Genomic DNA, 22,890 nt, shown 5'->3' with positions numbered 1-22,890 from the left:
GCTGATGTGCAAGGGGGAAAGGACCCACGGATCCCAGAGTGTCTCTGGGCTGGGGGGCGCCCGAGAGCCCCGCTGCTGTGTCCTTATGACAGCCACTTTTGAGAACAGAACAGCATGTTGGGACTGATCCTGGGAATCAGTGGGCGCTTGGCCTTTGGCTTCCGGGGGGGGCAGGATCAGGCCCAGATCTCTGGGGCTGTAAAGCGAATGCAAATGTTGGTGTAAAGTGGCCTTCGGATGAAAGAAAAAAATCAGGCCGCATGTGCCGGAATCCCCCGTCCGTGTTCCTAGTCAATCCCAGAGCCCTTGTGCAGGACAGACCTAGCACCTGGAGTCAGGAATTCCCTAGAAATCAGAGCCGCCACTTCCCACTGCCCTGCCCCTTGGGCAGTGCTTTGCACCCGTGCAAAGAGCATCTCATGCGAGGGTGAAACCCTACGCACGTGGCACTGGTGAAATGAAGGAGCAGCGCAGTGACAGGCCGAGAACCCCGACCACTGTGGAAGGGACTGTTCCGATGGCTGCTCTCAGCACTGGAAATGGAGGGCAGGGGATGCAGCGACCCGGCGGCGGCGCTGGACTTTGGCTTGTTTACCAAGAAGCAGCCGCAGAACACTGAGGGCTCGGTCCTTTCTGAGAACCGGCTGCGGGGTCCCATGGGAGTTTTGTCTTCGCTGCAGGTCTCTTGCTGCTGATTGCAAACCCGCCTGCTGCAAACTCACCGCGGGTTTGTTAGCGCCTCAGATGGAGCCACGCGTCTCCCGTGGCGTGGCTGATACATGCTGAAATGTGACAGCAAGCCAAGGTGGGGATTGCTGGTCACCCTTCCCCCAACAGCCATGGTTTTGTCCCAGCAGGACCGCGGGCCTGTTACAATGGAATGTAATCCCAACCGCAAACACACCGGCCTCTCACACAATCGCAGCCTGTGCACTGACAGCACTGCTGTTTCCTGTCCGACAGGCCCACCCTTTATTCTCCGGCCAGTTTGCTAACAATCCATTAACCTCCATCAAACACTGCAACCCCTGACATTCAGGTCTCCCCTTTCATCCCGACGGGTCTCCCGGCGCTTCCCAAACAGCGCTGACACTGGAACGCACTTTGCACGCCGCCGGGTGGAGTGCAGCAGCTGGGTAAGAGGGCCCTGTTGCGGTCTACAAGGGGGCTTAGGACAGGAAGTGGAGAAGATACCACTATCCACATGCTACTGCCAGGGGCATTTAGGAAGGCAGACTATAATTCTCAGAGCCAATCCACTTTTAGCCTCGTGTAGTCGTGCGCCCTCGTGCAATCGGATGAGGCAACCTCTTACGTGCTCTTTGCACCAGTGTAAATTACTGCACAAGGGTGACGGAGACCCCTTGGAACATGAGTAGGACACATAACACGACAGATCGAAAGAAACACCCCAACCCGGAAGTCACGACTGACATTTGATGGCCTGTCCCCATTCCCTTAGCACTGTCTCTAGAGTGGCCCGGTCTCAGAGAGAAGAGAGCCATTTACCCACGCGCTGTGACTCCACTTCCTTTGGCTGCATTTTCCTAGGCTGTTTTTCCCATTCCAGAACTGACTAGGCCCAGCTACCGCACGCTTGCGAGGGCTTCTGGGATCACGGCCAAAACCCGTGTGCTCCAGTCTCTGCTTCCCCCTTAGGAATGCGTCGCCACTAGCTTCCCAGGGATGGAAGCGCTGCTTTTCCTAGCCTCTGCTACAAGCTCACACGCAGCCCTGGCCCAAAGGGAGATTTGCCTCGCTCCTCACCCAGGCCTCCATGAAGGTGCCTTCCCAATGAGACCCCAAACTGCTCCGTGCTGCCGGCAGACACCCGCCAGCCAGACCAGAGATGACTCCGAACGGCTCGTTGGCCCCCGGAAGGAGGGCTCACTTGGGGATTTGCAGCCACTTGTTCATGGCGGAGGCAATGCCCCACTTTGGAACGTTTTCCCACTTTGTTCCTGGCTGCCTATAACAGCCGCTTTTTTAGCGTGCTGCGGGGCTTCCCTGATCCGAGAGCTCCTGGATATTCGGACAAACGATTTCCCTAGGCGGGTGGGGAAGCGCTGGGCTGGGTTCCCTAAGGTGGGGGTGGAATCTCCATCCCTAGAGGTTTTTAAGCCCCGGCTTGACAAAACCCTGGCTGGGCTGATCGCATTGGGGTTGGTCCTGCTTTGAGACGTGGTTACACTCTATGCTTCCTGAGATCTCTGCCCACCCTGATCTTCTGTAATTCTATGAAGGTACAAAAGGAAGATTCCACCACCTCCCTAGGCAATACATTCCGGCGCGTCTCTTCCCAGGGACTGGCGAATCACATCAAGGTTCAAACATGGGCCAAAGGCCCAAAACACAAGTGAAAAGGAGTGAGACTTAAAACAACGTGCAATTCATGCCGGGCCCGTTACATGTTTCTGTAGACTCCGCTTTCCAAGCATGCATCATCGAGGCCCAATGTGTAAACTATCAAAACACAAGAGCCCCAGAGGAGTCGGTGTGGCTACAGGTCTGGGATGACACCTGTACATACCCGCACCGACGGGCACGGTCACTTTCCTGGGCTTCCCAGCAGAGCCTTACCCAGAGCTAGAAGGAGGGGAAAGAGAGCTAAACGTGCCACTAGCACAGGTAGAGAGTAAAACCGTACCTGCTGAATGAGACATAGGCCGAGTCTGGTTGGAAACAGTGCACAGAAAACCCCTTCTCTGAACAGCAAAATTCTTGTTTTTCTTCCCACTGCCTCTCTGGCTCACTGTAAAGTCCCATACATCAAAACAAAAGCAAAACTCTGACTTCTAATTTAAAGCGAAGGAAAATATATTTCAAACCAAAGAGGACTTCTCTTATTTGTGTCTCAAAACTCACCGCCTCCCCAGCTGGCCCCACCCAAGGCTTTTCCCAGCACAGAAAACCAGTGTGTATAAATCATAAAAACGATGAACAACATTTATTTTAAAACCCCGAGTTTCCATTCCCACATGTCAAGTTTCAGGAAACATCTCCCCAACCGGTACCACTTGGAGGTCGGCAGCCCCGACTTTCACACACTTTCTAGCCAAGATCACGGTTTCAGTTTGTTGCTGTGGGAGTTCGTGCAGCCTAGTGGTTAGCGCAAAGGGTGGGGCGCCAAGACTTTTGGCTTCTATCCCTCGCTTCTGCCTGTGATTTTGGAAAAATCACTGAACTTCTTTGTCTCCCAGTTATCTCCACTGTAAACAGCAATATTGACTTCTACCTCACAGGGGCGTTTTGAGGATTCATATTTGCAAAGTGCTTGGAGATCCTCGGATAAAAGAACAAAGGATGATTATTTCCTTTTAATTAAAGGCAGCATTGTTCTTGGACAGGCACCGAGAGAATAAAACAGAGGCAGCATGCATAGATGTTCTTTCTAAACAGAAGGCAGACGAGACCACTGCACAGTGTAACGGGCCCTGGCAGCTCACATCTGACCCAACATGAAAATGTTGTAAACACAAGCTTTTCGTGCAACCTAAGAAAGGTGTTATCAATTAAACGAAGAAAAAAACAACAACAAAAAGAGTGGTTTCTAATCGACGAGCATTCTCCTGTAGCATTGGAAAGGGAAATATTACCACAAGAATCTATCAGATGAAACTGACTCCAAACAGAAACGAAATTGACCTCATTGATTTACATTGCGCAAGCTGAGGGAACACATGAAAATGAACAAAAAGAGCAAAGGACAATTTGGCCAGACCCTTCTCAGAATGTAAAGGCATAAATAAACGAGCTGGTTTGCAACCACTGGTTTTCAAGCTGGCAGAGATCTCTTGAACACACACCTCAGTTGCTATTCAGCACCACAATCCATTGGTGAAATAAAAAGCCATCAACTTGGTTGGAAGCTTAGATTGGGAAAAACGCAACAGACAGTGCTGTGTGATTTGGCCCAATGCACCAAGTCCTCTGTCATAAACTCGTGGCCCTGAACTTTTAAGGAAACGGGACCGTTGCTTGTCATGTTAAAAAGCGATTTGGATTCCTGGCTAGTGGGGGAAATATTCCAAATTGCTGTTTTTCCTCAGGCCACAACGGCTGCATCCGGACGGAATGTGCCACAAAGACACACCGGACAGGCTGCTAAAGCGGGAAGACATGATACTCCAGAAGGCAGATCTTTGATGCAATTCTGCAAGACGGGGAAACCACGGGGCAGAATTCTACGCTGGTCAATGACTATTCGGCTCAGAAACGTGGCAAGGCCAATTCAGATAGCTGGATTCCTCCTGAGCAGCCCTTGTTTGAAAACCTCCCTCAGACTGTTCTGCGGCATAGATACATATATCTCAATTAGCCCTAGGTTTCTTCCTTATGACTCAGAGAGTCTCCTGAGAAGAATTATGCGTCTCCCCACTCCTAAGCCGAAATCAATCCATCAGCCACTCTGAAAGTCTGATGTGGAGCTGATGGTTTCTTACGCCTCTCAGGAGGCGCTGGCTCACAGCTCTTGCAGCCATTCGTGCAGGGAGGAAAATGACTCCTTCCAGCCGTGCAGAAAGGCAAAAATGGGAGAGATTTGCTGCAGGTGGGAACAAAATGAAGCCGCTTCCCGGGGGGGAAGGAGCAGCCGTGCCATCAGGCACCAGCACTGGCCCCACCTGGCTGTCGCCCCCTCAGGGCATGTGGGAAGCATCCCCCTCGGGCACGGTACTTTGCCAAGGAGAGAACACGGACCCCGGTGCGCCCCACGCCAAGCCCTGCAGTCCTTCCTCAGGCAAAAGGACTAGGGACAGCAGCTGGAGACTTGCCTGAGTGAGGACGGCAGGGTCAGGCCCTAAACAAGCCACCTCTGGTCCCCCAGAGACCACTGATTGTAGGGAAGGGGTTTGCCTCCCAGAAAGTGCCCCTGGTGAGAACCAGGCCCCTGCACAGTTTCCTGAACCAGGCACCCCACACTGGGAGGGGGGCACCAGGCCCCCAGGCCTGGAGGTACCTTCCCCGCCACAGCCAAGTCCAGAAGAGCTCCGAAAGGGAACTCCTTCTGACGCCTCCCCCCTGCCCTGTGTGTCCAGGGACACTGGAAGTAACCTTGGCCATTCCGAGGAGCTCCGGGACAGGAGCCTGTGTTTGTACAGCGCCGAGCCCCCGCGGCATGGCCCTGCCTCGGCACTGCCCTCAAATAAATATTTCCTGCTGCTGGAGTCATACAGGATCCCTTGTCCGTCCCCCCAAAGTTCCCAGCTTGGCCCCTTCTGCTGGGCCCCTGCTCTCCCCACCTTTCCTCCGGCACAGCGCGTCTCCCGCCGCCCCAGCCGACGCCGGGCTCCCCTCTCGGGCTCCTGGAAAGGCGGCCGAGTCCGGGCCGGCCGGAGGGGGACTCGAGGCAGCTGCGGCCGCAGAGCAGCGCGCACTAAGCGCCCCAGTCCCCGGCCCGCGCCTTCCCACGCCTGCCTCCCCCAACGGCCTGGGGGCCCAAGACTCTGCCCGGGGGGAGTCTTGCCTGCACACGCAGCCCCCTGGGGATCCCTCCCTGCCTTTGCCTGTATGTTTACCCCCCCCCCCCCTCAGTTCAGCCGGCAGGGGACGAGACTGGACCCTGGACTGCCTGCAAGGAAAGTTTCCGAGCCTGCGTCCCCCGCCCCCGCCCCCGGAGCCGGGCAAGCCAGCCCACGCGAGTCACGCCGTCCCCAGGGGGCCTCCACGCGCGCACGATCCCCCGTGGGGCGGAGCGGGACTTACTGGCCGAGGTCGGGAAGGAGCCGTGAGGTAATTTCCCACGCCGGGAGCCACAGGCGGCGGGGTGCTGGCAACACCGGAGGGAGTTAATCCAAGCGGGCGGTGGGGCGCAGGGGTCCGACAGGGGACTGCGCCCGTGTTCCCATGCCCCGGGCCCCGGCCGGAGCCTTCCCGCGGGGTCTGGGCGCTCCGCGGCTGAGCTGTGCTGAGCCCCGGCCGTGAGCTCTGCTCCCCCGCGTAGCGCGGCTCGGAGTCTCTGCGCGCTCTTTGCGCGCTGCCCCGGCGCAGTCTGGCCGCCGCTGGCCCCGGGGCGCTTCGCCAGCCAGGAGAGGGGGAAGGATGCGCCGGGCGCTGCGCTGCGCGGGTTCTTTGGTATGTGGCGGTGGCGGGGCTGGCCGGCGTCCCCCGGGGCGCTTCACCTCCTGCCCGCTGGCTGCCCAGGCAGAGCCCCCGCTCTCGCTTTGTTCCTCATCTTCTCTCGGGCCCCGTCACGCCCGTCGGGGCTCCTCGCTCCGCCGGGGGGCCATGGAGCGAGAGACCGCAGGGCCGGGGAGCCGGGGCGGGCAGGGCGCACGGGGGGGCTCTCGGGTAGCCCGCTGGCTCCTCTCCGCAGCCCGGGGAGCCGGGCAGGGACTCTGCTAGCGCCCCCGCCTGCTCCGCTCGCTTCTGCCCAGGGCCATCTGGGGCGGGATCCGCCGGGTCACCTCCCTCGGACAACTTCTCCGCGCCGCCGGGCGCTTCTTCACGCGCGCCCCTTGCTTTCCCTGGAGGCGCGGGGCGCTCCGCTATACACCGGCTCCTCAGTGCCCGGCCAGCCCCCAGCGGGCTGCCGGCTCCCGGGTCCTGAGCCGCAGAGCGGCTCCCAGCCCTGGGCGCATCTCGCCTGCGTCCGCCGCTCCCCGGCACAAACCCTCCTTCGGGCTCGCTCGGGGCCAACTCCGGCAGCCCAGCGCCCAGCCCAGCCCTCCCGGGGTGTCCAGCCGCCAGCGGCTCCCTGCGCTCCGACCCCTGCCTCGCCTCCCGTCCGAGTGAGCGCCCGAGCCGCTGCCTCTCCGTGTGATGCAGCGTCTGCCTGGGGATGAGCCGGCTGGGCTGGCTGCACCGCGCAGCCTCTCCCTGCAGGGGGCGCCCCGCTCCTGCTGCAAGCCCGGCCGCCTTCGCCCAGCCGGATTGCTGCATTTCTTCTGGGTGGGGGCTGGCTGCCCCTCCCGGGGCGGGGGCTGCACCGGGACCGTGCAAATGGCATTCCCCAGGCGCTGGAGGACGCAGATCGGAGCCAAGACCCCACTGCTCCTGCAGGCTGGCAAGGCCCTAGGGCGGGGGAGGTGTGTGCCTGCTTCCCACCTCCCTGCTTAGTTCCCCCTCCTGGCTCTTCTTAGGAGGGGTCCCTTCTTCTGTGGGTCCCTTGGCCTCCTCTCTGGGCTCCCTTCGGCTGTGGGCTTTTTCTAACTTCCTCCCCGAAAGAGGCCAATCAGGCCTCCCAGAGGACAGGGGTGAAGGCTTTAACAAACAAAAAACTCGAATGGCTCAGTGCAAAAATCTCTCAGCAAACTTTGTAAACACCCCCTGGCCACTTGAGTAGCCTGTCCTTGGAGGTAAGGAGGAAAATCAGCCCAAAGGTTCCCTCCCCACGGACCCATTCTACTGCAGTGTTGTTGCTGTTAGGGCCAGGGCCGGTAGAAAAAGGAAAAGCTTCTCACTGGTTTGCATTAGAAATAAGCCAGGTCCCCCGTGTAACTGTGGGGCTTCTCAGGCGGCTGGCTTACGGGTGGCGCATTCCACGCACACATCGGCTCTTTGTATTTTGTTTTTTAATATAATCATTCCTCAGGACGTGTCCTTTCTGAACCCCTCTGGCCCAGGATCCACGCAGGATCCCCGGCTGCAGCGTACCTATCTAGGCAGCCATGAAGAACTGATGGTGAGCAGTGTGACTTTTCCCCAAGAAAACAATAGGACTTTCAGTAAGGCATCATAGTCTGATCCAATTCACCCTAGAACACAGGTGCTGCCTTTCCATGGTCACCCACTTAGACCCAGTTTTACTCCCAAATGATCATAGAATCATAGAATCATAGGACACCAGGGCTGGAAGGGACCTCGAAAGGTCATCGAATCCAATTCCCTGCCCTCGTCGTATTGCAGAAAGGCGTGTGGGGGTCATAGTGGAGCACAAGCGTAAGATAAGGTAACAGTGTAACACTGTCGCAAAAAAACATAAAAAGCCAACAGCATTCTGGGATGCATTAACAGGAGCGTTGTGAGCAAGACAGGAGAAGTCATTCTTCCGCTCTACTCTGCGCTGATTAGGCCTCAGCGGGAGAATTGTGTCCAGTTCTGGGCACCACATTTCAGGACAGATGTGCCACCCTGAGGAGAGTCCAGAGAAAAACCCCAAGAATGAATCAAGGTCTAAAGAACATGCCCTGTGATGGAAGTTTGAAAAACCGATTTGTTTAGTTTGGAAAAGAGAAGACGGAGAGGGGACGCGATGGCAGTTTTCAAATACATAACAGGGTGTGACAAGGAGGAGGGAGAAGAATTGTTCTCCTTGGCTGCCGAGGATAAGACAAGAACTTCCCCCTTGTCGGGCAAGCACTGGACTAAATTGCCAAGGGAGAGTGCAGAAGCTGCACCAGTGAAGGTTTTTAAGGGCAGATTAGATGATGGTCTAACAGGGATGGTCTAGGGCGGGGCTGGGGAACCGGTTTTGGCTTGGGGGCTGTGGACCCACAGAAAAATCAGTGGGGGGCCGCACATAAGTGAGAAGCACAAAGCAAAACAAAACAAACTCCCCCCCCCCCCCCGCAACCCAAACCCTCACAAACGTGGCCCCTGCCTGGGAAGCAGAAAGATGCTGCCCGTATTCCCCCACACACCAGAGCCTAGGGGGGCCCCTGCTAGTGGATTTTGTGCACTCCCTGCGGCTGGGGGGGAACCTTGAGCCTCAGGGGCTGGATCCAGGCAAGTCGGGGGCCACATCTGCCCCCTAGGCCTTAGGCTGCCCACCCTGGTCTAGGTAATGGATCCTGCTGTGAGAGATGGCCTCCCATGGGTCTATAAGAAGCAATGGGCCGAACTTGCAGCAAAGGGTCCCACCACCGTAATTCCTGCTCCCAGCCTCTCGGGGGGGTGGTGTCCTTTCCACTAGCTACACCAGCCACGGAGCAGCAGCAGCACCCCTCCCCGGCCACTGCTGCAGCCAGTCATGTGGCCCTACCTAGCTCCTGGAGACTTCCGATGGGGGTGGATTCCCGGATCTCCAACCCCTCCGGGCCTCATCCTGATGTTGCATGAAGCCTCCCCATTGGCACAGCGCTGGGAGCCTGGCTTCAGCACGCCACGCCCTGTCCCCCAGCAAGTGAGTGGTGCAGGCCACCTCCCCCCGTCTCCCAGCCAGCAGCCCCCCGGCCGCCGTAGGGGCGGGATGTGGGGAGCAGGCTTTGCCCCGAGGAAACACATTTTTCGAAAAGCAAAGACCAACGAGAGTGTCGGAAAAACACACCCACGCACACCTGCCACTGCACTCACACCCCGAGCCCGGGGCTGGCACAGCCTCCTTTGCATATACAGACACCGGCTGGGGCATGCAAATACGGCGGTGCAGGGGGGCATGTGAACACGGATTCCCCGTAGACAATTCAGGCTCCACCACCCTCCTGAACACGTGTCCATACACATTGGAGTCTAGTACTAGAAGACAGCATTTTCTCTCCCGACGGCTGGGTGAGATGGAAACTAGTTTAGGTAACCTGCTCCCATAGTTGCTTGTGGCTGGAGATCACTGGTCCCCATTGCGCAGGGGTGGGCAATAACACGGTGGCGGGTCACCAGGGTTAGCCCCTGAAGGGCCATCACCATTATATTTACCTGCAGGGCCACAGGTACTGGCGATCACAGCTCCCATTGGCCACAGATCACCGTTCCGGGCCAATGGGAGCGTCAGGAAGTGGCACAGACTGGGGCACCACTTCCCGCAGCTCCTATTGGCCAAAGATCACTGTTCCAGGCCAATGGGAGCATCAGGAAGTGGCACAGACTGGGGCACCACTTCCCGCAGCTCCCATTGGCCAGAGATCACCGTTCCAGGCCAATGGGAGTGTCAGGAAGTGGCACAGACTGGGACACCACTTCCCGCAGCTCCTATTGGCCAGAGATCACCGTTCCGGGCCAATGGGAGTGTCAGGAAGTGGCACAGAGTGGGGCACCACTTCCCGCAGCTCCTATTGGCCAGAGATCACCGTTCCAGGCCAATGGGAGCATCAGGAAGTGGCATGGACTGGGACACCACTTCCCACAGCTCCCATTGGCCGGGAACGGCAGGCCACTGGGAGCTGTGATCACCAGCACCTGTGGCCGTGCAGATACATATAGCAGCGGGGACCCGCCAGAAGCTAACTCTGGTGGGCTGGATCTGGCCCATGGGCAGGTCTATGTGCACCCCTGCCACTGCGGAATCAGCAAAGGCCTCATGCTGAAAAGTCTCATGGAATGAGCCTCGTGGATTTTGTGGGGCCTTCGCGCAGGAGTAAGTGCGAACAGGCTCTGCCAGCAGGGTGCCTGATCCCTTTTCACCCGCTGCAATAAAGAGACCTGGCAGGAGTGAAGGTCGCCGCTGCCTCGGCTGCGGAGACGGGACATTCACCCGCACGCCGGCATGGGAAACGCAGAGGCCGAGCATTTGTCTGAAGACCTAGCAAAGCCCACGGGAGGCGACAGAGAACTTGTTCATGGCCATGCCACTCATGAGCGATCCCGCCTTTGCTCTCCAGTGGAGATACCATTTCCCACCCAGACTCAGCCACCATCATGAATTTATTCCTGCTATCATGGGGACGCGCTGGCTTGGCCACAGGAATGATGCTTTTAACGTATATACAGGTCGAACCTCTCTAGTTCGGCAACATCCGTGGTCCGGCAATTTTTCAGTGAGCCAGATGCCTGAGTGTGGCCAAGTTTCCTGCAGTCCCATAAAGTTTGTTTCTAGCCGCCATTCCTAGCTCCCAGTGTTTTGTGTTGTTATTGGGCTCGGATTTATCCACAATGTCTTCTAAAAGCCCAGTAAACAGTGGAAGGGTTGGTCATGCTGCTAGACAATATTGACCTCCCATGGTTTGGCTAATTCTCTGGTTCGGCACCGGGCAGGTCCCGAGGGTGCTGGGCTAGGGAGGTTCCACCTATAGTAGAAACACTGCTAGTCGAAGTTAATCATACACTTCAGTCAAAATGCCCATCGATCCAATCATCCCCAGCTGCCCCTTTTACCCAGTCTAGTACATTTCAGATGGCGTTGGCGTGAGCCAGCCTTAGCTCCGGGCAGGTGAGCAGAAGCAGCAGCTTTGTTAAACATTTCCGTGTGTTGACTAAGCCAGGATCCTTTCGCAAATCAGGGCGATACAAACAGCAGATAAACCAGTTTCCAATTAAATGAAGGCGACGAACACGTTTAATTACATAGGCTGTTTAGACAAGTCTTTAGCATGGCACTCAAGAGCAGCAGAGCATCCCATGGCATGACCTTGAGATGGTACAAGACCGGCCCATTACACGCAGGTGCCTAAGTGCCTGCCCAAGGTCCTAAGGGACATGGTGCTAGGAGGAGTGAAAGAGCTTGTCCTCTTTGGTTTGTGTTTAGGTAACGGGCACTGTCAAATCAGCTACAGGGGGAACCTGTCTAGTCTGGCACCCTCGGGACCTGACTGGTGCCGAACCAAAGAATTTGCCAAACCAAGGGAGGTCAGTATTGTCTTGCAGCGTTACCCACGCTTACATGGCTTCCTGGGCTCTGAGAAGACATTGAGGGGTAAATTTGAGCTAAATCACAGCACAGAACACAGAGCCAGGCCTGGAGGCTGTCAACAAACTTTATGGGACCGCGGGAAACTTGGCCACACCCAGGCACAATGGGCTCGCTAAAGTCATGCCAGACCACGGATGTTGCCGGACCAGAGTGCTGGACTAGAGAGGTTCATTTTGTCATTGGGGCATCCGAGGATCACAGAAAACAGAAAAGGAAGAGACTGACTTGGCTGATCCTGCAACCCCAGGCTGGTCATTGCTCACCCCCCATGTGTCCAAACGTGCCCCCAGATGCACAAACACAGCCTCTCTCAACTGCAGTGGGTGTCAGACGGATGCATGAGAGCAGGGGGATGAGGCAAAGCCGGCCCTGAATTGTGCAGCGGGGGAGCCCAACCGCATTGTAACCCAGGGCAGAAACTGAGCTGCGTTCTCTATTCGAAGCGAATGTGGCTCTGCAAAAGGGGCCGTTCCGCTTCCGGGCTCCCAGGGTTCAGCAGAAGGTTGAGGTGGGAAAGGCATGCAGAATCCGGCCCAGAGTATGGATTTATACAAGCTCCTTCCCTGACCATGGGCGGCTGGCGAAGGCCCAGTTGGGGAAGGTAAGCCGCAATCCCACCCAAAGCCCCACGCCTGGATCTAAGCCCTTCCCCAGCCCGATTCTTCCTGGCCACTAGGAGGGCTGCACCACTGCCCCAGCTTTTCCCGGTGGACGGATCATGTAGGTCAGTGGTCCCCAACGCGGTGCCCGTGGGCGCCATGGCGCCCGCTGGGCCATTTATGTGCACCTGCGGAGCAATCCGGGCTGGCCCTGCCCCCGGGCGTGCAGCAGGTGCCAGCCCCGGGCACATGGGTGGCTCCTGCTCCGGGGTTGCAGCATATGCCGGTGCCAGCCTCGGGCGCGTGGCACCTGGGCGGCCCCTGCCCGGGGTTGCAGCATATGCCGGTGCCAGCCTCGGGCACGTGGCACCTGTTCGGTCCCTGCCCGGGGTCGCGGCACATGCCGGCGCCAGTCCCGGGCACGTGGCGCATGCTTGGCTCCGCCCCCAGTCACGTGGCCTGTGAGCGGCCCCGCCCCCGGACGCGCGGCAGCCCCAAAACGTTGGGGACCACTGATGTAGGCAGTTTTGGAAAGGCAATGCTTTCCCTTGCCTGCACACCAAGGCGGCTTTGGGGACAGCAGGGGCTGGCTCCCAGCCTGGGAACATGCAGGGAACTTTTAGGAAGAGGAGTTTCTTGGTGAAGGAGTGGAATGGGGGCTCTGACTTAGCCTGCAGCGGCACTGGGACCAGCTGCTGTAAGCCTTTGCCTATGGGATGAATCCCAGTCAAATCAACCAGGCTGCTGGCAAGCGTAAGGGCTTCTTCTTCTTCTTCAAGCCTTGTACTCCAAGTGGAGCACAGGTCATCTACAAGTCTCCTTCCCTTCACTCTGTCTTGAGACAAAACTTCTAGCTGACTCCAGGAGCACCCCAGTTGTTGTCCTTCAATCTCAGTAGATCTCCTCCACATTGTCCAAGGTCTTCCTCTTTTGGACCCCACGGTCCATTCCTGGTCATGGTGAGGTGGCTTGTGTGTCTCAATGACCTGGAGAGCTATGCCAGTGGGAGCTATCGCTCCTGGAAGGGTCACCCAAACTGGACAGGTCAAAGGGTAGAGACCAAACCAATTTGGATCACCTCTTCCCGAGGTAAAAGGGATTGGCTTAGGGTTACATAAGAACATAAGAACAGCCGTACTAGGTCAGACCAAAGGTCCATCTAGCCCAGTAGCCTGTCTGCCGACAGTGGCCAGCACCAGGTGCCCCAGAGAGGGTGGACCGAAGACAATGATCAAGCGATTTGTCTCCTGCCATCCCTCTCCAGCCTCTGACAAACAGAGACCAGGGACACCATTTCTGTCCCCTGGCTATTAGGTTTTATGGACCTAACCTCCATGAAATTATCTAGCTTCTCTTTAAACTCTGTTATAGTCCTAGCCTTCACAGCCTCCTCTGGCAAGGAGTTCCACAGGTTGACTACACGCTGTGTGAAGAAGAACTTTCTTTTATTAGTTTTAAACCTGCTCCCCATTAATTTCATTGGGTGTCCTCTAGTTCTTCTATTATTCTTCTAGTTAACCCTATCCATAAAAAAACAAATGTTATAGAAACAGACGTAAGGGCTACTCATGTAAGAATCTGCTGGATTGGCCCCCTCGTCTGAGGCTTCATGCGGGCGTGAGCGGGAGCACAAGAGATCAGAAAATGGCTGGGGGAATGGACTGACACCCAAACACGCATGCATCCTGCGGCGGAGACAGCCCCTTATTGACAGAGCCAGCAAGCTCCCGCGAGCTACGCCGAGTGCAAGGAGGAGGCTTGGGGAGATGTTACTTCTGCAAATCTAGCAGCCTGCACAGCCTGGCTTTGTTTCTGCTGGCGGCTTTGCTCCGGCACCAATCTGGGTGGCAACCGGGACAGGCCGTATTTTGTTGTTGGTGGTTGTTGTTGTTTACTACTCAGCAATAAAATCTAACCCATGTCGGTTGGCAAGAACATGACATGCTCCCCCCAGGGTGTGAGTTTGGGTAGCAGGACCTGTTACCTTTCTAGTCAGGGCCCAGGGCCTGTAGTTTCAGCCTGTGGAAGTTGTAATTGACGACTGTGAAAATAAACATTGGCGTGAGCGGCTTGTATTCTGCGGGCTTCGTGCGAATGTTAATAATTCGCCACCCGCGTGCTTGCACACCGGCCTGGTGGATTGCACAGACCTTCGGCTGATACACCGCGGGCGGGGTGTGTTTCCCCTGGGGTTGTTCGCATGGGTCACACCCTCTGCAGATACCTGAGCGTGTTTCCCCCAGGGGTTCTGTCCCTCAAGACAGAGAGAAGATGGTGAGAGAAGAGCCACTTAGCGCTAAGCCAGGGATAACGAGGAAATCAGTCGGAAGGCTGCTGGGAGATTAAGGTAATATTTTGTGTAAAGATGAGGGAGTGTAAACCCGGGCAGTTCGGAAAGCTCCCTGGCTCTGACCATCCTGTTTGTTTGCCAAAAAAATTAAAGGTGATTTTCCCCAGCAAGGTCAAAGCCAGCCTGCAAGTCCCTTGGTCATTCTCCATGCAGCTCCATGGGGGGATTGTCCTGTCTGGGGAGACAACTAATCCCCCCCACTCATGCAGAGAGAAACTCACATGAGGAGCCTAGAGCTGCCCTGCAGTTTTCAGAGGAGACATTTGCCCATGTGAGTAAGAGGGTAATCGGCTTTATAGCATGCTGCACAGGTGACCAGGGTTCCCTGTAAGGCGAGCGCTTGGGCGGCCACCCTGGAGAGATTCAAATGCCACCCAGCTGATTAGCAGAGCACTCACAGCCAGCAGCCTGTGTTTCTATGGGTGGTGCACATCTGCACATGCCGCTGTGCGCAAAACACAATTTATTCCGCGCATGGTTGGAAAAAGTTAGTGGGAGCATTGCCAGATATTCTTCTTGCAGGAGAGCTGGTTCCATCAGCAAGGTTGTTTTCAAGGGTTCAGAGGCAGAGAACATCTGAGTCCGCAGGCTGGGGCGGGGGGCAGCCTGTGGTTTGAAGGTGTGGTTCTGCAGAACTCCTGTCCGAAGCTTTGAACAGGACACAACGAAGGGGGGCAGAGAGCAGGCCCGAGAGTTGGACATCTGGGCGCTATTTGCATCCCTAGCGCAGATTTCAGGAGCGACCCTGGGCTAGTCACTGCCGCATTGTGTGCCTCAGTTTCTCCCTGGGAGTGATTTACCGCCGCCGCAGGGGTATTGCAAGGCTAAGCTTTTCATCCTCGGAGGGGACCTCCTGTAGAAAGGCAAACTGTTCCGGACCCAGGGGGAGATTTGCCAACTGGCAACCTACCGCCACGTACGGACCCGTTCACAGCTTCAGCAAACCTTGTTCAGAGGCAATTCAGTCTAAGCTTTTCCTGCTCACCCGCTTGCCCCTGGTGCGTGGTCATCCCAGCACTGTTCTGTGCAGCTCTGGGCCCTCCGTGGTGCCATTCGTGTCCGTGCCCATGGCAAGGGGGCTGCAGAAAGCGGCGGAGAGCGGCGGGCAGGGGGCAGGAGGCAGGAAGGATACATGGAGAGAGAACTGGCTCTGGGGATTTTCCCCATGCAGTGTCAGAGTCCGGTTTGTGACAGAAGAGAGGCCTGGGCCAGGTGGGACTGTCGGGACAGGGCTCCGCTCCCTCTGAGCAGAAGAGAGGGGAGCCAGTGTGCGGCGGAGCAGGAGGGCTCCGGTTTCCTGCCAGCGTCCTTGGTAAAAAGGAAGGCGGGAGGGCACGCCTGGGACAGAGGGGAGGGGGGAGCCGCAGGGCTGCCACGGAGTTCAGTGGTTTTTCTCCAGGAGGCGCCTGGGGAGGAAGGGGAGGGAATGCTGGGGATGACCTCGCGGGGCGATCTGAGGGGCAAACGTAGCCCGAGGCAGGGGAGAAAGAGAGAACCTTATGGGAGGGAGAACAGAACGGCCCCGAAGACATGCCCCAAGCAAGCCCAGCTCCTGTGATGACTAAGGCCCTTTCCTAGAAAACAGGATAGTTTCCTCTGCTAACCCCCCCCCCCCAAACCAGCACACGCCGGGCTGCCAGGGGCATGGAGGTTTGCTATCAGGCCCCTCTGCCCTGGAGACGGCTCTGGGGGTGGGGATAGCTTGTACTGCACCAGCCCCTGCTGGGAAGAGACAGGCTCTGGCTACCCGGCAATGCTATTTCGGGATCCCGGAGTCGCCCGGAGCAAGCCTGGGATTGCAGGCTGGCTATGCCGACATCCCTGTAAACCTCCTTCCATGAGGAGCAAGCGGCACTTGGGAACAGCGGGGCATTTCGAAAGGTGGGGCGGTGCAGAGCACACCACAGGCCGAAATACGCCCCTTCGAAATCAGCTCGAAATAAGCGACGCCATCTGCCTCGCTCAAGTCGCGGCTCTTATCGCCCAGCGTCGCCGGAGCTGGAGAGCCCATCCTCAGGTCTAGGAAATCTCTGGGTCATGCCCTCGTAAATGTCACCTCCCCTAACATCCTGCGCCCCCCCATCCTTGCCGCGGCGGCGTTGCAAGCAGCTAACTCTGGAGCCCTGTAAGAGCACGTCTTTGCACCTCCGAGCCTGGGGCAACCGACGGGGAGGCCGACGTCACGCAACGGGGCTCGACCCAGCCGTAGCGGCGTCTCCATTCGGATTTCCGGCCCCAGCAGCAAGGTCGCACCCCACACTGCTCTTTTGAGCCCGGAGCCCACACGGAGTCGGTCGACCCTCTGAGACTTGTCGTTGCAAGGGGTTGGGTTTCTTTGCCACTTAGACGCACGCTCGGGCTCCAGCGGGAGTCTTCCCATGGTGGCTACGGGTGGGGAGCGTGCGTCCCACCGCCGCAGGGACTGCTGGGCAAGGCGGGCCACCTCAGGGTGTGGGGCAGCGGCTGCCGTGGGGCAACTCGCCACGTGGGGTTTGGACTCCCCCAGCCTTCTCACCTCCCCTGCTTCATGGAAAAGCGGGATGGATAGGCCGCAGCTTCCCTCCTTTGCATTTGCATCTTCCCTCTTTATCTTTCTCTCTGTCTCTGTATTGCTGCAATTACAGACACTTTAAAACACAATGATCTGGCTGTTAATGTGATGGATGACAGAAGCTTTCTGTCTGGTTTAAATCATCCCCTAGAGTGAGCAAACTTCCCCGGATTAACCCCTTCCTGGCCCAGAACTGGGTCCCTCCCCAGGCCCAGGCGCTACAGCGGGAAGAGCCAAGTTACATGCCGGCGTGCCTAGATTCGGGGCCGCACGGGCCCCCGAGAAAGCCCATTCTTTTGCTTCTCCTGCTTTTGCCGGGGGAACAAAGCCACTGCCCTTTCCCCATCGCAGCGTGAAACAGAGGGAAGGTTTCTTTCACTTTTAAAGACATTTATCCAGCTCTCTGCTTCCGGCGAGAGCCAATCCGCTCCCTCCACAATAGCGCAGCAGCGCGCCTGCTGCGCCAGGCGAATGTAACCAGCTCGGTAGTTAACCAAGCAGCGCAGCCTGCCAGCTGCAGCCGGGGGAATTCTAGCCCTGCAGCTCCGTGTGCTGGAGGCACATGCAAACACATGTGTGTGTGCCCAGGCCTGTTGGCACCGCCTGCCTTCGGAGACAGGCACGCTGCTGTGACCCACGACGAGGCAAACGTTGGTGAAATGAGTTTGACGGGTCTCAGGCTAAGTCCCAGCGGAGTCATCCCCATCGCAACCCCCCCAAACCATGTCTACACAGGGCGATTATTTCAAATGTCCTAAAGTTTGACTTCTGGGCACCCGATTCTACACATTCGAAGTTCTGTGTCCTCAATGCGGGGAAGAATTGAAGGCAATCCAAGGCAGTGTGTCCACATTCATGGAGCCTGCCTTGGACTCAGAGCCCTGGGAAACATTCTGGGAATTTGCGAGACGTCTCATAGGGGCACGTCTACATTAGGGAGTTATTACGAAATCACTCCCCTTATTTCGAAATAACAAGGCAAGCGCCCACCCTCCCACGCCCGTTATTTCGAAACAATACCACCTGCTTGTGAGGAAGGATACCACTTATTTCAAAATTGTTGTTTTGGGAATTATTATTTCGAAATCACTTATTTCGAAATATGTCCCTAGTGTAGACATACCCCCCCGGGCATGTCTACACAGCAGAGCAAAACTCAAATTAAGCAACGTAACTTCAGCGATGTCACTTGCGTCGCTGAAGTCGAAATAGCTGCATTCGGCTTTCAGCGCTGTCTACACCGCAGGAAGCAGAAGGAAGAACTCTCTTCCTCTGAATTCCCTTCCTCCTTGTAAAATAAGGGTTAGAGGAGTTGGAATAAGAAGTCCTCCGGCTCGCTGTTATTTCAGAATAACGGCTTGCTGTGTAGACGCGCTCTTTGTTAGTTTGGAATAAGGTTCGTTATGCAGAAATAACGCTGCAGTGTAGACATACCCCCAGAGACCAATCAGTTCAAATTAGCGGCACCGGAGTGGCCGCACTAATGTGATTTCAGATTCACAAGTTTGGGAAGAGTTACTCCTCGTGAAAAGCAGGACTACAGAGTCTGAATTCTCCAGCCTCTTGTTCCAGAATAACGGGCTTCATAGTGTGGCCACATCACTGCCGAATTCCATCTTGAAGGGCTAATTTCGGAGGAAGGTCCTAGTGTAGACCCGGCCCGAATGGGCTCTACCGGGCAGTGGCTCAGAGCACGAACTCCCCTCCCGGCTGTAGGAGAAGCCCCTTTGCAGCAGGAGAGAGGGGTCAGGAATGGTAGCTAGTTGACTCATCCCATGGCTAGAGAGGCCTTGGCCCTCCCACCCTCCCGTCTGCTGCCTGTGCCCAGCCTTGGGTTGGCATGAGCCCCCATGGCCAGGCTTCCAAATTCCAGAAGCCTGCTGCCAGCCCTGGAAAGAGTTGGCAGCAGCCAAGGGAGGGGCTGCCTTCTTTGCAGCTTTGTTTCACTACAGTGGGAAAGGTGATTAGGGCCGGCTGGCAGCCAGGGGTTAGCAGATAAGCCAGGGTTCGCGTTGGATCCGCTCCAGCGCAGGGCCGAGCAATCCCGCTCGGGCCAAATCTGAACCCTGCTGGCGGGCTGAGCCAGAGCGGGCAGGGGGAGTCCCCGTGCGGGCGGGCTGGCAAGGCCCCCGGCCAGGCAGAGAGGTGCGCTTCCTCCGGGCTGCGCAGCCGGTTCTCTGCCCCCGGATTCCCACAAGCATGCGGAGAGGCGGAGAGCGGGGCTGGGTTCTGGGAAAGTGACAATGGGCAGACAGGGTGGAAAGTGCTCTAATGAGTTTCTGTCAGTCACCCAGACGCGTGATTGATGGCTCAGCGCGCAACAAGGGAGCGCTGGGGATTAAGTGCACATGTTATGTCAATTTCCGAGGCGCGGGCTCTCTTTGTTTAAAGAGACAGGTTCCCCTGCTCCTGCCCCTTCCCGCCACGGCCACGGGCAGGGCCATTAACTTCATCCCCTTGGCCCCCGCTGGGAGAGGGGGCTGGGTTATTGGTTTAAACCCAAGCTGCTGTTCCGGCTTTTTGATTAACCTCCAGCGGGTGCAGCTGCAGGTGGAGGCTGTCTGGGTGCTCCCGTGGGCTCTACCACAGTGGCGGCCTGGTCCTTCATGTTGGCGGGGCATATGGTGCCTCTCAGCAGGGCTACCCGGGTGACCCCGAGGGTTAGTGCAGGAGCTAGCTGCACGCAGCTGCCGGGCTCGAAGCAGCTGCAGAGCACGTCCTCTGCCTAGCTCTGCGTGCCAGGGGAAGCCGGGTTAGCTTATCACAGACTCACAGAGCACTAGCACTGGAAGGGACCTCGAGAGGGCATCAGGTCCAGTCCCCTGCTCTCACGGCAGGACCAAGCACCATCTAGCCCATCCCTGACCGGTGTCTGTCCAACCTGCTCTTAAATATCTCCAGTGATGGAGATTCCACAACCTCCCTAGGCAACTTATTCCAGCGTTTAACCACCCTGACAGGCAGGAAGATTTTCCTAATGTCCAACCTAAACCTCCCTTGCTGCAGTTTAAGCCCATTGCTGCTTGTCCTGTCCTCAGAGGCCAAGATGAACAATTTTTCTCCCTCCTCGTGACACCCTTTTAGATATCTGAAAACAGCTCTCATGTCCCCCCTCAATCTTCTCTTTTCCAAACTAAACAAGCCGAATTTTTTTAGTCTTCCTTCATAGGTCATGTTCTCCAGACCTTTCATCATTCTTGTTGCTCTTCTCTGGACCCTCTCCAATTTCTCCACATCTTTCTTGAAATGTGGTGCCCAGAACTGAACACAATCCTCCAATTGAGGCCTAACCAGCGCAGAGCAGAGCAGAAGAATGACTTCTCCTGTCTTGCTCGCCACAGTCCTGTGAGTGCTGCCCAGAATCACGTTTGCTTTTCTGGCAACAGCATCACACTGCTGACTCCTATTCAGCTTGTGGTCCACTCTGACCCCTAGATCCCTTTCTGCAGGGCTCCTTCCTAGACAGCTGCTTCCCATGCTGGGTGTGAGACAGCTGTGCCTGGCGGCAGACCTGAGCTCCTGGCAGCGCATCGGCTGGAGATGCTGCTGGTTTGCACTATGGACCCAGGACTAGCCCCTAGGTCCTTAGTGCCACAAGCAGACAGGCCACACTCGTGCGAAGGGAGTGCTCCTTCAGCTAGCAGCAGTAGCGCGTCCTTATGCGCTGGTGCCTGATTGTCAGAGGGACAGACAGAAGCAGCATCTTCCCCTCCCCCGGATCCCTGCTCCATGGAGTCTCCTCCCACGCAGACAGGGCTCTGTGGGTAATGGGGCAGTGACTCCCCTGACCATGGAGCTAGCCTCTTCTCAGGCCTGCAAGTGCTTTCTTGGGGAGAACCCACCCCCCAGGAAGTGGGGCAGCGGCCTGTGGGAGCCACAGGCAGCCTGTCTGCCCTGGGGGGTGGTGCTCAGGGAAGGGTGGGTGTAAACACGGGGAGATACAAGAGCTAGCTGGGAAGAATGTATTCAAGGGACACTCTGAACCCCCCCCGAAACAGACCCCAGCACATGTAGCTCAGGCATGACAGCAGGCACATGTATGTCCCCCACGCATGGCATCTGACACATGTATGTCCCTCACACACATGCACCCCTCAGGCATGACAGATGGCAGGCATGCTGCAAATGGGGCACCCCTCCCCCCGCCGCGTGTGGGTGACCCTGCCGGCCTGCTGTGTGCAGGGGGCATAGGCGCGAAGCCTGGTACGGTTAGTTCTGCCGGGCCTGGGGCAGCTGCTCCGAGCCGTCCTATGGATGGTGCCACGTTGCCAGCCCTCGACTTTCACTAAAACTCCCCGGAATAACCCTTCACCTTGTCCTTCGTCCTACTGCAATCAGCCAACACACCCGGGCCTGGCTCTGCCCCATCACTTCCAGCCGAGAGCAAAAATGCCCCTCGTTGGTCCCTAAGGCCTGATCCGGCACTTGGCTTTCGTAGCGACCACCCCGTCTCTGTGACTCCATTTCCATGGCCATGTAGATCGTGAGTGTGGTTTTCTGGTCCTCCTCCCTACCGGCCACGCCTCCCCGCCTCGTGTCGTCTGCAAACGGCATCAGCACCCCCCCTTGGGCCAAGGTCAGAAATATTTTGTTCGTCTCTCAAGTGCTACCAGGCCTTTTTTTGTTTTTAAAGTTCATCCTGTACAGACGAACTCGGCTACCGCCAGAAATAAAAATGTAAGTAAGGCCGATCCCACGACGGATCCCTGCACAACTCCGCCAGTCACCTCCCGTAGCCCGCCTGGTCCCCTTCCCGGGTATCCCAGGGCAGCCTCCCCTTTACCCCCTTCCTTATCCGCCTGGCGGTGCCCAGGTCAACCCCCCCTTGAGCGGATAGCTCCTCCGGCAGACCTGTATCAAATGCCCTCCCGGCCTCCAGGAAGTTTAGATCTACTGTGGGTCTTTTGTCTAAAGACTCAAGGAAAGAGATCAGCGGCTCTGCTACCCCCTCTGGAATGCAACAATGGAAACAATAGCAGAAAAATCGACCGTTATCATGTAGGCTGCTTCCTTTCTGCAGCTCACCAAGCTTCCATTTAACTATAGGAAACATCCCCCCCCCCGCCCTTTCTTCTCCTATTCACCCGTGAATCGCTCTGCTTACAAACACAGCCCTGACTCCCAGCCCCAGGGGCACAGGCTGGGAGACACAGGTCCCTGGCTCGGCTGCAGAACTGCCTGGGAGTTGTCGTTGGGGGGGGCACCTCCTACGCCCCCCCACATCGCCAATGGACAGGACGGTGAGCAGAGTGAGACGCAGAAGGCTGGTTTTTGGCTGATTACTGGGTAGAGCAAGTCCTCAGACCTCCTCCTCCGCCGGCTCCTCCTAGCAGCTCAGCCTGCTGCAAGGTTGCAGCCTCCCCAGGGGGATTCGCAGGCCCGGGGTGGCATGGGGGGGGGGGATGAATGCAAATCACCGGTCCAGATTAGAGTGACCTGGGACCTCTCCTGTCAGGGTTATCTGAGCCCCGTCTGCTGAGGGGCCCCGGGGACCCTAGAGCTGTGGGTGCTCTGAAACAACCTGGGGCAAGCTCCATTCCTGTGGTTGTTTGTACTGGACTGACACCCTGCAGCAGATCTTCCCTCCGCTCAAGGGGCAGGGCCAAAGCAGAGCTGAGCCTGACATTCCCGCCCGAGGGCTACCTTCCCCTTTTGAAAATGTCACCTCGTCCTGGCCTTTCCGTTCACAAAATGTAACACGCTGCCAAGCGTTCCCCGGAAGCTGAGCGCTTGGGCGGCCACCCACAAGAAATTCACATGCCACCCAGCTGAGGAGCAGAGCGCCCACCGCTGGCAGCCTGTGTTTCCGCTGGTGGTGCACATCGGCCCAGGCCTTAGTGCATATAACAAAATGTATTCCGCACATGGATGGAAAAACTTTAGGGAACCC

The 22,890-nt window shown here is 57.1% G+C and overlaps 1 protein-coding gene across 2 annotated transcripts in view; it reads right to left on the bottom strand.

Moving 5' to 3' along the window:
• Positions 1 to 22,890, bottom strand: part of CBFA2T3 (CBFA2/RUNX1 partner transcriptional co-repressor 3) — a 114,146-nt gene that overhangs the window by 73,565 nt on the left and 17,691 nt on the right. Inside the window, exon 1 of one of the 2 annotated variants that reach the window (XM_075939863.1) lies at positions 5,704 to 6,108. The exons of the other annotated variant lie outside the window; for it this stretch is intronic. The gene's annotated coding sequence lies outside the window, so the exon portion shown is untranslated. Of the gene's footprint in view, positions 1 to 5,703; positions 6,109 to 22,890 lie in introns of those variants that run through there. 2 annotated transcript variants of the gene reach the window in all.

Source organism: Pelodiscus sinensis, chromosome 12 (genome assembly GCF_049634645.1).
Source record: "Pelodiscus sinensis isolate JC-2024 chromosome 12, ASM4963464v1, whole genome shotgun sequence".
Lineage (NCBI taxonomy): Eukaryota > Metazoa > Chordata > Testudines > Trionychidae > Pelodiscus > Pelodiscus sinensis.
The sequence above is the reverse complement of the archived record's forward strand: the minus strand, read 5'-3'. Positions and strand labels throughout refer to the sequence as shown.